The 14,413-nt window shown below is 40.2% G+C and overlaps 2 protein-coding genes across 2 annotated transcripts in view; both read right to left on the bottom strand.

Moving 5' to 3' along the window:
• LOC132106156 (membrane-spanning 4-domains subfamily A member 4A-like) overlaps positions 1 to 8,925 on the bottom strand; it is a 50,124-nt gene extending 41,199 nt beyond the window's left edge. Inside the window, exon 1 of the mRNA XM_059511814.1 lies at positions 8,816 to 8,925. The gene's annotated coding sequence lies outside the window, so the exon portion shown is untranslated. The remainder of the gene's footprint in view (positions 1 to 8,815) is intronic.
• Positions 1 to 14,413, bottom strand: part of LOC132106138 (membrane-spanning 4-domains subfamily A member 4A-like) — a 144,090-nt gene that overhangs the window by 42,065 nt on the left and 87,612 nt on the right. The window lies entirely within an intron of this gene.

Genomic DNA, 14,413 nt, shown 5'->3' with positions numbered 1-14,413 from the left:
GGAGAGGACCCCGGGTGCGAGCGCATCGTAGTACCTGGACACAATCTTGGTAATAATGAAGCTTAGCAACGATGGCGCGAGGTTTTCCGCCCGGCTTCTTCGGCCCTAAGCTCCGGTGCGAGCGGTCGATTAACGGCTCTTTATCCAACTGTAGCACTTCAGATAGCAGCTTTGATACAGAGGTTGTAGTGCTGGAGTTGGGAGTTTCGGGTACACCAATGATTCTTATGTTACATCTCCTCATCCGCCCTTCCATATCCTCACACTTCGATTTCAGTTCTGCCATTTCTGCCTTCATCTCACTCACAGAATTTTGTAAAGCAGCCACTTCATCTGACCAAGCTGATAGCCCCCCCCCCCTACCTCCTTGATGCTAACTTTCACCTGGTCGATCTCAGACTTCAGCGCCGCGGTGTTATTTATTATCTCCGTTTTCACCTCCTTCAGCTCATTCTTGAGCATTTCGAAGTCGTCAGCGAAAGCATTTTTCAGCTCTGACCTTATCACCGCTGAGATGTCCGCTTTCAGAGAGAAGGATTTCTGATTTCAATACTTCTACATCCATCTCACGCGGCGCAGGTGAGGGCGGGGTCGCTTTAGCTGGGCTCTTGGCAGCACTCTGGTCCGAGGAGGTATTGGGCCTTGTTTTAGAGGTTTCAGTATACTTAAATTTCTTCAGCCTCGTGTCCATCAGGTCCCCGCCGTGGACTTGTTCCACTATCCGATGGAGTTCGGTAATAATTCACTGTTTTTTACGGAAAGGAATACACCTTACGTTTTTGTTAAAATAGAGGTTCAACGGGAGCTCGCGTCAAACACAGCCTCACTCCATTGCGGCCAAGCCACGCCCCCTAAAACAAGTTTTAACCTATTTTACCTATTACCTAGATGGCACGACTAACAAGCAAAGAGAAGACTGCTCGTCATAGACAGAAAGTCAACTCCAACCCTGCAGCAAGAGCAGAGTATCTTGCAAGGAAAAGAGAGAGGTAAAGAAAAAAGAGCTTCTGTAGCAGTGAGCTAGAGTCACTAGAGCTACAGAAAGTAGGAGACCAGGGTAGATCAAATAAACAGTTTAGACTGTATGCTACAATGAGCTATTAAACATTAGTCACCGAAACAGCTGTTCTCTAAAGAGAGTAGGTTCAGAATAAGGAGGAAAGAGCACAGGTGTAGAATGTTTATCTTGTTGTTGATGAACAACTCTACACTATTGTTTCAGCTACCAAAAAAGAAAGCATGAGGGGAAGATTCCATATGTGAAGTCAGATGAGTTATCAGAAAGGGAGAGGAATAATCTGAGAAACAAGTGGAAGGCTGCATCCAGAGGATACAGGGAGAGAAGAAAGATGGAGAAGTCAATGTTGGATCTGACACCTCAATCCATAGAGAACACTCTGCCAGATCCAGCAGGTGTAGAAGGAGTGGAGGGGCAGCAAGAGAGTCCAGGGGGGGTGTGTGGTGGTGGATGCTCCACCTCAAAATGAGGATTTCCATCCACAGATGTCCTCCACACCAGAGAGAAAAGATAGAGAAAAGAAAGCTGAGAAACGTTGTAAACGACTGCAGGCTGAGAAGCATGGATTAATAAAGCTAAACATAAATCTGAGGAAACAACTGGCAAAGATGAGAAAAGAAAAGGAAAGGGCCAGAAAAGGTGAGACGAGGGCAAAAGAACGGTTAAACCACAGTGAGAGGCTCAAGCCAAAAGGGGGGAAGAAACTGGCAAAAGAGAGAAAGCTGATTAGGCTCAAGCATCACACACTATTGGGTAAACAGAGAAAGCATTGAAAAGTGTGATGAGCTAATTCCTGACAACTTGGAGGCTGTGAAGGGCACCTTTAAAATACACCAGGTTTGGTCTACCCAGCCTTCACAGATCACTCACAGGACTGTGTCATGATTCTGTAGGAAAACAGAGAGGAGTCCATGCCCTTGTTACAAGCCTGTAACAGTAGACCTGAGAGTGAGACGCACTGTGTGCAACACTGAGAATCCCCCAAGCTCTCCTCCTCAACCACCTAGGGAACAAGAAAATCTAGATCTTTGTGGCAAGTTTGTTATTGTCATTTATGATGAAAAGCCTTATGTTGGCCAAGTGCTTGAGGTTGTGGGAGAAGAAGTGCAGGTCAATTGTATGCTACAATCTGGTGACAAAAACATCTTCATGTGGCCACAAACTGTAGATTTAATTTTCTACTACAGAAAAGATGTGCATGCTGTGATCTCAGAGCCTGAGCCAGCAACATCACGCTTCTCAAAGCTGACTCTCCAAGATTGGGTGAAGTTCAGAAATACCTCAGCTTAGATAAATGCAAGTCGTGTTCATCACTGCCTTATGTGGCTAAATGGGTCCAGAAAAAGAAACGTATTATTTGTGATATTTGAATGTTGAAAGGTTAATTGAGATGCAAGTAGTGTTCATCCCTGTCCAATGAATCAAAAAGGTTCCAAAAAAGAGATTCTTTACTCAGCTTCTTAAGTTCTTGAAGCATTTAATGTGTGTTGCAATAAAATTTATATAATTTTAAATGTTAATGTCCTTCTGATTTGTTATATTTAAATGTTGAAATGTTATTTGAATAAAAAGTTAAATTTTCTTTCGTCTTGAACTCTTTTGTGTACATTTTAACAGAATTTTTTATACCTGTGGTTTTCTTATCATTTGGGGCGACCATATGTCATGTGGGGTAACCAACAAATGAATGAATAAATTCATAACCAAATATCCATCAGTTTAGCCTCAAATATTAATCAGTGGTATGCTATTGTTGAATGTGTAATATCTGTATAAATGCTAATTCAGTTTTTTTTTGCTTTTAAAGTAAAAATCAGTATTGTAACTGGATTATGAGGGAGACTGATATTATAGAATAAACTTGTGAAATAATGGTTTTTCATAAAATGAAAGGGCACTAAAGTTTATCTTTCTTCATCAGTTTATCTACTTACTGATGTTCAACTAGTCTTAATGACACATAAAAATGTGAATTTTCAGATATATTACGGTTGCCCCAGATTACTTTTTTAAGGCTATGTATTATTAACTTAAGTGTAAAAACACTAAAATGTCAATTTTTTTTACTTTTCTTTATAAAGGCATGTGTACACTACATTCAAAATGTTTAGAAAATGGCCAAACATATCCACTTTTTATGGTATTTTAAAATTGGCCTATTAAAAAAGTCTTATCCGTCAATGACCCTAATACATTCATGTTAACAAATGCCACCTTATTGTAAAGTGTTACCATTAATATTTATTCATCATACTGTTGAACTTGACAGTATTTTCTCTCTTGTTATTTCATAAGAGCTTCAAAGAAGACGGAGAAAGCCAGAGTCTTGTGCCCTGCGTTTATCAGTATCAATATTATGCTCGTTGGGTGAAAAAGAAAAACTAAAAAAACAAAGTAAAAAATAATTTGACTGATATCTTCCCCACCCCAAGGTTTCTATAGATATCACGATATATCGACATTGTGAATTCTTATGGCCACAATAACCGTGATATGAAAAATCTAATATTGTGACAGCCCTAATATATATATATATATATATATATATATATATATATATATATATATATATTAGGGGAGTAACGATACACGTATTCGTATTGAACCGTTCGGTACGAGGCTTTCGGTTCGGTACGCGGTACGCATTATGGACCGAAAGGTTCTTTGGACTAATTAATTATATTTGGAAAATAAATAAAAAATTGTGAAATATAATGATATGCGTTCAACAAGGTAGCCCAATAACCCAAACGACGTAACAGGCAACACCCCTGACACCCCCGAAGAAGAAAAAAACACCAACTTATATGTTTATGTTAGGCTACTCAGTCAGGCGCCCGCTCACTCAGTAATACACGCTGAAGGCTCGTTGCAAAATGGCCAATGCGTTTAACAGACCAGAAATAGAAGATCCTCCAATAACCAACAGGTCTGGTGTTTGGGTGCAATTTGGATTCCCTGTAAGCTATAATGGTGATGGCAAGAGAGTGGTGGATAAAAAAAACAACGATATGTCGCATCTAGGGTAAACCAGCGGGAATACAAAAAAAAAAAAAAAAAAACACCAGCGGGAATACTTGAAACATGTCAACTCATTTACACCGACATCACCTTAGTGTGTCAGTATCTGGGAAAAGACGGAAAAAAGGAGAAACATACACGCAACAAACTATCCCCGCAGCATTTAGACAGACATTTCCAACGGATTCAAACAGGGCAAAAGACATCACCACAGCGATTGGTAGGCTACATTTACGTTATAGCCGCGGATATGAGACCTTACTATTTACCATTGATTCTATCATCACCATTATAGCTTACAGGGAATCCAAAGTGCACCCAAACACCAGACCTGTTGGTTATTGGAGGATCTTCTATTTCTGGTCTGTTAAACGCATTAGCCATTTTGCAACGAGCCTTCAGCGCGTACTGAGTGAGCGAGCGCCTTTATGGGCCTTTCACACAGGACAATTTCCTGAGCTGTACGATACAAGTTTGAGGTAGTATAGAGACATCGTCAGGAAAGCTGAGTCATGGAGACATATCTCCATTCAAGGAACAACAGACTATGATAGAGCTCCCGCTAAAAGTTTTTAAAACTCCGCCTACGACATAGCGCAGCGCAAATCGCGTTGTATCTGAAGGGCAACGCTGAACCCAGCGGCAAGCGCCGCGCATACCGCGTCCTGTGTGAAAGGCCCACTCTGTAGTGGAAAACGTAGGTTTTAAGAACATGCTTAATGTAATTGAGCCCAGTTACAATATTCCTTCACGAGCCCATTTCAGACAGACCGTAACTCCTGCTTTGTTCCAAAAAACATAAGCCCTATAGAGGACCAATTGAGTAAAAACACACTCAATATAAAGAGTTATAGAGTTCCATATAAAAAGTTACATCTTTGTATTTGGTCATAACTACTACAATAATATAAAATTTTAATTTTTTTATAAGGAGCTGTTTTTGTTTTATACAGTATGCTGCTAAGAAAACACTATAGAAGATGGGTAAAGAATAGCTCCATCATTGTTCAATGTAAAAAAAAAAAAACATACTTTGTTAGTTTGAATAAATAAAACATTTTTTAAAAATCAAGGAAATTTATCTGCCAATTTTTTCTTTTTGCTGTATCTAAAACGTACCGAACCGAACCGTGACAACAGTGTATTGTATCGAACCGAACCGTGAATTTTGTGAACCGTTACACCCCTAATATATATATATATATACTAGGGCTGGGCGATATATCGAATATTAGCGATAATATCGGAATAATTTTGACGACGATGTACAATTTGAATATATCGGGAATATCAAATATTTCAAATTCAAGCATACTTTCCCAAAAGAACGCGCCGAATGTCCAAAAAAGGAACCTGTAACTGCTGACTGCTCTACGCCCCTCTACTACGAGAGCTGTAATGATAGCGGTTGCCAGATAACAAGAGTTTAAATCTCCCAATCAGAGCTCCACTGTTACAAGGATACATTTTCTGCCCGGTGTTTGCTTATTTTAAGCAATCTGGCAACCATGCGCACGTGCTCACTCCTCATTGCGGAAGAGCCGCTGACGGTAGTCTGAAAACACTAACAAGCTGGAATTGAGCGATCTAATGAAAGCGTCGTTCAGCCGGTCTGTGTTCTGTCGTGAGATCTCAACTGTATTGTTTGCGTTTGTGATCTTAAAATAAATGCACTTACTCGACCGCTAATGTTTGAATAGAGAAACATAGGCTATAGCCATTTGGAATTACTATTAGGGAATTTCACTGATATGTTTACCAGTTTCCATAATATAGACAGAGAAAATGCAAAAGTCTTTGGTATTCATTAGGGCTGTGACGGTTGCTCATTTTTACCTCCGCGGTAGTCATGGACCAACATCCGCCGGTGGCGCGGTGCTTGAAAAAAAATAATAATAATATATATATATATATATATATATATATATATATATATATATATATATATATATATATATATTAGTGTCAAAATTTGCTCATTATCCAAGGCGATAATTTTTTTCCAGTTTAACTTATTCAAATTATTTTACGTAGGGGCGGGGATGGCCACCCACTCACAACTGCTGCTTCTGTCACTTTTTCTCATGACAAGAAGTGAATTTATTCAGTCGCAGACTCGCAGAATGACTGAACAGGAGACGTTTCAGACACGCGCTCCACTTCACTTTATTATCAGGTGCAAGTTAAGCGAGCGCGGACGGTCCTGTGCTCAAAGGCGGTGCGTGCTTCCTTTGTGCGTATCCTTTCATATCAAACTGTGAAATAAACTATGTGCAAGCAGTGTCGTGGTCAGTTAATTCATGGAATTACCAAAAAAGGTGATTAAAGCTGACTTAAACTGTGCATGCATGTAATATATTTTATATATATTATATACAGGATATATTTATATGTATGCACGTCTAGAAATCAGCCCAGCACTGTCTCACTCATCTAACACATCCTATTTATTTGAGCACTTCTGTCAGTGAACGCCGCCTGCAAAACACTAAAATAAATATCAAAGAAATAATGTTTATTTAGGCTACAAGAAAGTAGCCTAAATAAGAAAGTTAAATACACCCTGTCTAACGGACGCGAGCGACGCAGCGCGACAAAATACTCATTATAATCAGTGATGCTACACTGGATGCAGCACAACACGATATGATAAATCCCCGTCCGGTCTGTGACGTAGGCTACTGACACAGAGTTCAAATGTCCTGTATAGATACTAGACAGACTAAACCTGTCGCAACGCTGTTGTGTTGCGTCCGGTTAACTTTTCCGCCACCAAGCAAGCTCAGTAACTCATCTGTCCGCGCTCTCTTTGAAATAGGAATCTTTGCCATATTTCTTGTTACCATCTTTTATTTATCGCGGTCTCGTTTGTATTTGGCCAGTTTGGAGAAAGCCTCACCAAACCTGACCAGCCAGCGTTTGGGATCACGAGAACTTGTGCAAACGCTGATGGGTGACATGAATGCAGATGACTCCAGATCGGTGAGGTGGTATTTGCTTTCCCAACAAGATCCATCGCCCAACACTAAATTAATTTGTTGAATGTATAAACTGTATTTTCCCGCGCTCAAATCTGCCAATCTAAAGGAAACGCTGTGTTTGAGGTAATTTGTTAATTACCATAGACTTAGAATTTGCAACTATTACAGTTATTACACTTATATACAAAACTTTGTATTATGTTTGTGACGTCACGTGCACTACCACCGGTGGCAGTAGACAACCGCGGTAGCAACCGACCACCGCGGTGACGCGGTTGTCACGGCAACCGTCACAGCCCTAGTATTCATTTATATATATTTATATATAAGAAATAGCTATGTGCTTCAGCAACTAGCTCCCCATCTAAGAGGGTTTTTAGTGTCAGTAAGAACATAGTTTCATGCCACAGAGCTTCTCTTAAAACCACAGACAGTTGACAGACTTGTGTTCTTAGCTTAAAAACTTGTTAAAAAAATTAAAATAAAATACTTATCCCAGTTGCATATTTTAAATTGTGAATTGCATGCACTAAAAAGTTGACAGAATGCACTTTCTGTAACTGTTACTTAATTTGCACTGCTTCAGTTACATATAGGCCTACATGTATTCATTTAATAAAAAGCAGTAAGTGATCTCTTGGTCTAGATTTTTTAACTGCTTAAATTAGCTGTTTAATCTAAATGGGTTTTTTTTTTTTTTTTAATGGGCAAAAGAAAATCATGTTTTATTTTTTATTATTTAAATGCAAATGCAAACATATCGAGATATATATCGAATATCGTAAAAAATTTGACAATATCGAGATATCATTTTTTTTGTATATCGCCCAGCCCTAATATAGTATATATATATATATATATATATATATATATATATATATATATATATACACATACACACACACACCTTTTTAAGGTAAATTATTTATTAGGTTTATATTATAATAATAAAATATAAAAAAAACTGAAGCATTTAAACTGATTAAATAGAATAGAATTAAATAGAATAAAACAAACTGAATCTTTTAAACTGAGATCTGCAGCTGAATATTTAGGGAAAGAAAAGCGTGAAAATGTGAATACTTTTAAAGTTATCAAAAACATCTGGATGCAGTAGTTTAACTGTAATTGTTTCGTGACATCATCTGTTATTTCCAGCACTTAATCAAGTCTCTCTGATTTAAAACACGATGGTGATTTATTTCACGTGTCATTGTGTTTGTGATGCGACTCAACTGTTAACCACATTCACCGTCTCTAACTCTATATCGACAACAACTCCCGAGCATTTCGTTATTTCTCCATCAAATGTCTTTCCCAACTCATTTTTGCGTGTCATGACACAACTTTCCTGTGAGGAACATTGTTTGAGAAAAACAAAAGATTGAGCAAGACTTCTGTCCGCTGTAGAGAACTGTTTGTGCTGCCAACATTGAGACAATACGTGTTATTAATATGATAAGAAACAGCAGTTTGCAATATTAAGAAGCAAAACGAGCTGTTTCTGTACAGTTAAAAATAGCAGAAAGACACATTAGATTTACAAACACCCGCCCAATCTAACGAGTAAAAGAAGATGAAGAGCGAAATCTCTCTCTATAACTTCATTTACTGTCTACTATAATGACTTCGATGTTAATCATAGATTCATAAATACATTTCATGATAAACGTTAGCCATGCATTAGTTAAACCTCACAATAAACTCGACTTAAATAGCAAACACAGAACACACACATATAATACAGTTACTAATATGACAGCATCATATCATGAGAAGAACATTCTGGACTCACCGATAAATAAGACAGAAGTCAGCTTTGCTTCACAGTGTTCAGAGATGGGTCTTTCTCAGTGGCGTAGCCTAGATAACTTTGAAAGAAGTGGGTGGGACAGAAGTGTGTGTGTGTGTGTGTGTGTGTGTGTGCTTAAATAAAATGTATTAGGTCTGAGATTATTAATGCCAGTAAATAAATAAATAAATAAATACATCATAAAGATTATTTATTTTTAGATTCCCAACAAACATGAGACGTCTATCCGACGTGCAGATCAAGTCTAAATCGCGTCGGTCGGTCTGGACCATATCTGGACGTCTGACGTTGGTATACTCGACGTGCAAATCCGGTTCGTATCTGGACGACGTCACTTGAACGTAGATATGAGGTTCAAAATTTGACCGTCGAGGATTTTCTTGGACGTCTGTATATGTGCAGAAAAGGTTCAGAAAATCGAAATAACTTATATATATATATATATATATAAACACAAAGCATCCTTTGATTTCTGATTTAAATATCACATGTAGCCTAGTCTTCTGAAACATTTAAGTGTTAAAAATGTAATACTTAAATGTTTAAAAACATACGCCTAATTAAAGCACCATAATGTGACCATTTAAAATCTTCCATGGATTTATTTATATATTTGAGTGGTATTTCACTGGTGCATTGACAGAAACAGCAGTTTATCTATAAATGAAATATAGTTAATTAAATAGATTAAAATATATTAAAATGCAATTTATTTTATATAGATAATTAGATTTAAATGTAATAAATATATTTAACATATTTAATTTATATGATGCATTAATATTTATTATATTAGTATCATTATATAATAATAATATTATATAATATTCAATAATAAATGTAAAACATATTTAAATTGAATGAAATACATTGTATTCAAACCACGTAGGGACGTTAAGGTGATGTTACGTGATTGATATGCACGTGATGGCAAAAAAAAAGCACGTAAAAGAGTGATGGTGCAAATAACCATGAAGAAAAAAAGAATAATTATGTTTATTACAAAAGACTGAAGATATAACTACCGCAAAACTATAATTTATATATTTCTACATTGAGGACACTTTATAAACTTACAGAGATAAAAATTACCTAACCAACGAACGACCTTCACAACGGGAAGGAGCTAACTTAACATTATTTGGAAATTCAAACAGTAACAGACATCTGACTACTGGTGCTAAGCCAAAGGTAAACATAAATGTGCTTTTATTTGTCGTTTTATCAATCTGATGTTAAATTTCACTTCAGATCAATATTTCAAATTATTTATTTGGATTAGAAAGGTTATATATTTTCAAATTCCTATGTTTGGTAATTGTAAATATCCCTGTTGGTTCATTTGCATGTGAGGTGGTCCAAGTTACAGTCTGAGGTAAAATTATGTTGATCCCTTTTAACTTAGTTGTTAAAATTGTTCACTAAAACATGTAACTGTAATTTGTTTTGATCCAATAAAGAAACGGTTTTGTAACAACTTTTTTTTTTCTACTCTTCAAGACGGGAACAGCAACAAAGTTTAACTTCTGATTCGAAATCGACACAGTCCACTGGTAAGTGTAACACTACTGTGTGAAGTGTTCGTTCTTGTATAAAAACAGCCTTTGTTGTGTATCCTGGATGCTCACATGAGCCTGTGAAATTATGCACTTCATACTTTAAAATAATTGTTAAAATCACGCTTTGAAATGATTCACTAAAGACTAAAAATTAGTCTGGCAGTATTTTCTGATCATATGAGCATTGTGAAGCTGTATTTATAATATTATATTATATCTTTTATCTGGATTTTTTAAAGGCCCATGTGACACACAGACCCACCGAATCAACTCTGAGAGTAAAAGTTGTCTTGTCTTGTATCCCTTGCCTTAAATTGCACTCTGCTCTGTCATCCTCTGATTTTATATTTGCATGCAAAGGTAGTAAGTATTCTTTGACTGAGGGTACTTATTACATTGTAACTTCATTGTTATCCTTCATTCTGTTAAGTTCAGTGTAAGGAAATTTTGACAAAGGTGTCAGCTAAATGAATAAATGTAATTGTGAAAGTTAATTACCTACACAAAATTGACAAAGTCTTCACTTCTAAACTGTTGTCTTTACCTGTGCTGTTTATAGCTTGACTCTGACCCAGAGGACGTTGGACCAACAGAGGACAGCCAAGTAGAAAATGATCACATGCTTGATGTGTGCACCATTGATAATGGCCTATGGTCTGAAATGTCCTGAAAAGGCCTAGGTAAGCCAGAACCAAGGCAAAGCCATCAGACTGTAATATTGAGATGGCAAAATTCACATTGTTAAAACAGGTGCATTCAACACTATCTGCCGCAAATGAATGTCTGAAGATGTTTGGCCAGCAAGTAGCAAATGAGCTGAGAAATGTTAAAGATAGAGCACTGCAGCTAAAACTAAGGAGAAATATCATGAATATGTTGTATAATGCTCAAGAGGCAGAGCAACCAAGTCAGTACCAACCACCATTTGTGGGGCTACCTTCATCTCAGACAAAGCCTTTCAAATCTGTCCCAGTGCAATATCAGGTATACCAGGCCCAGCAGAGCCCTCAAAGTCAGCCCCCACCACTCTCTTTTGTAAGGATGCTTAATTAGTTTAACACAAAAAAATCTCATCTACCTCTGTAAAGGGTTGCAATGTTATTTGCTATTGTGTCATGATCCTGGTATTCTCTCTCTCTCTTGCTTTCGCTCTCACCCGCTCTTGCTCATTAGCCTTTCATTTCACGCTCGCATTCTAGCTCATTATCCCACTCACCTTCAGCTGTTCTCTATCATCTCATCTCCGCGCTCTCTCCGCACCTGTTTCCTACCTTCTCTGATTAGACTCTCTATTTCAAGGCTTTCCTTTCCTCTGCTCTTTGTCAGATTATTGCCTGATGTTGTTTACCCATAACCTTTCTCCTTACCTCTGTGTAGTCCCATCATATCGTGTCCTGTCTGAAGAGTCAACCTGATTTACTGCCTTATCACCTCGCCTCTGTTCATCCTCCAGTAACGTGAGTGGTCCACGGTTGGTCTATCGGTGCTCTGAACGCACCCAGCCACTCTCTCTCTCTGCCTCCCGGGATCTCCCGTGGCCGGTCCAGTCCGCAGTTTTCTGGTACTTCTCTGTAAAGGACCTTCTGTTCCTGTGGGGCTGAGACTATTATCAGTTGGAGTTATACCCCAGAGACTTTGTGTTGGATCATTCTGCCTCAACAGCTTCCTGTGTTTCCTTTGAATACTGTGAATCTTCATTAAAGACTGTTAAATCGCCTTTTGCTCTTGGGTCCTCTCTCTATATCCATGACAGAATAATCTGACCAGATTATGGACCCAGCAAAGGAGAACCCCTTTCAGTCAGCGCTCGAACACCAGGGAGCCATGATGGGCCGTCATGAGGAGGAGCTGAGCGCCACTCGCAACGCGATGGATTCTCTTGCGGTCTGTATGACTGAGATGTCGCAACGGCTCCTTCACCTCCGCTTCGAGTCATCTCCTTCCAGAAGACAGGACGTGTCTGAGTCCAGAGTCAACAATCCACCATGCTATGCCGGTGAGCCCAGGGAATGTCGTTCATTATTGACCCAGTGCGAGGTTGTCTTCTCGTTGAAGATTCACCCCTGCGCTTATTTCTTGCATCGTCTAACCCCCGCTGAGCGCAACTATGACGTCGGCAATCGCGAGCTATTGGCTATCCATCTAGCCTTAGGAGAGTGGCATCACTGGCTCGAGGGCGCTCCTGTCCCGTTCATTGTCTGGACAGATCATAGAAATTTAGAATACACCCGTTCTGCTCGGCGACTAAACGCTCGACAGGCTCGCTGGGCTCTTTTTTTTCACTCGTTTCGACTTTTCAATCTCCTACCGCCCCTGTTCGAAGAACCTTAAGCCAGATGCGCTTTTTGCGACTGTTCACTTCACCAGAGGTCGTCCCCACGGAGGAGAGGATCCTCCCTCAGAACCTGGTGGTGGGTGCAGCCGTCTGGGGAATTGAACGATTAGTCAAACGCTCTCTAGCCCACTCCGTTACTCCCCGTATTTGTCCTAAGGGCCTTTTATTCGTTTCCCTCTTCCTCCCGTCTCGCCGTCCTCCAATGGGGTCACTCCTCCAAATTGTTTGCCCATCCCGGCGTTAGGGGCACCATTGCCACTATCCGTCAGAGACTCTGATGGCCCTCTCGTGAGCGCGACATACGCCGTTTCATCGCTTCTTGTTCTGTCTGCGCCCAGACTAAGGCTGGTAATTCACCCCCAGCGGGGCTCCTTCGCCCGCTTCCGATACCGTCGCGTCCCTGGTCACACATCGCCATGGATTTTATCACGGGGCTTCCCCCCTCTCAGGGGAGCTCCGTGATACTTACTGTCGTTGACTGCTTTTCTAAAGCTGCCCGCTTTATCCCTTTACCCAAACTTCCGTCTGCTAAAGAGACCGCCCAAATAGTTGTCGACCAGATTTTTAAGATCCATGGTTTCCCCACCGACATTGTCTACGATAGGGCTCCCCAATTCACCTCTCTCTTCTGGAGGGAGTTCTGCCGTTTAATTGGTGCGTCGGTTAGCCTCTCTTCCGGTTTTCACCCACAAACTAACTGTCAGGCCGAACGAGCCAACCAGATAATCGGACGTCTCCTCCGTAGTCTTGCCTTCTGTAATCCCACCACCTGGTCAGAGCAGCTTTCCTGGGCAGAGTACGCTCACAATTCCGCCCCGTCTTCTGCTACAGGTTTATCCCCTTTTGAGTACTGTCTTGGTTATCAACCTCCGCTCTTCTCCTCGCAAGAGGCTGACTCTAGGGTTCCGTCCGTCACAGCCTTTATTCAATGCGCTAAACGCACTTGGAGAAGGGTCAGATCCGTCCTGTCCAAGACTAGTTCTCGTACTCGGCGAGCCGCTAATAAACGTCGAGTTAAGAGCCCCCGCTATTCCGTTGGCCAGACGGTTTGGCTATCCACCCTTAATCTTCCTCTTCAGGCTTCGTCGCGTAAACTAGCTCCCAAATTCATCGGTCCGTTCCGCGTCCTTAAGGTTCTTAGCCCTGTTTCAGTCAGACTAAAATTACCTTCCAATCTCTGGCGCATTCACCCTGTCTTTCACGTATCGTGTATTAAACCTGTTGTCCGGCCCCCCCCCCCTCCCCATTCTGATACCCCTCCTATCCGCATTGAGGGTGCCCCAGCCTATAGGGATCGCAAGCTCCTCGATGTTAGACCACGGGGGAGGGATACGGTCCTGAGGAGAGAAGTTGGATTCCATCCCGGGACGTCCTGGACCGCTCGCTGATTGATGACTTCTACCGCTCCCGCCAGTCCTCCTCTATCGCGCCAGGAGGCGCTCCTTGTGGGGAGGGTACTGTCATGATCCTGGTATTCTCTCTCTCTCTTGCTTTCGCTCTCACCCGCTCTTGCTCATTAGCCTTTCATTTCACGCTCTCGCATTCTAGCTCATTATCCCACTCACCTTCAGCTGTTCTCTATCATCTCATCTCCGCGCTCTCTCCACACCTGTTTCCTACCTTCTCTGATTAGACTCTCTATTTCAAGGCTTTCCTTTCCTCTGCTCTTTGTCAGATTATTGCCTG

The sequence above is a fragment of the Carassius carassius genome, chromosome 26 (assembly GCF_963082965.1).
Source record: "Carassius carassius chromosome 26, fCarCar2.1, whole genome shotgun sequence".
Lineage (NCBI taxonomy): Eukaryota > Metazoa > Chordata > Actinopteri > Cypriniformes > Cyprinidae > Carassius > Carassius carassius.
The sequence above is the reverse complement of the archived record's forward strand: the minus strand, read 5'-3'. Positions and strand labels throughout refer to the sequence as shown.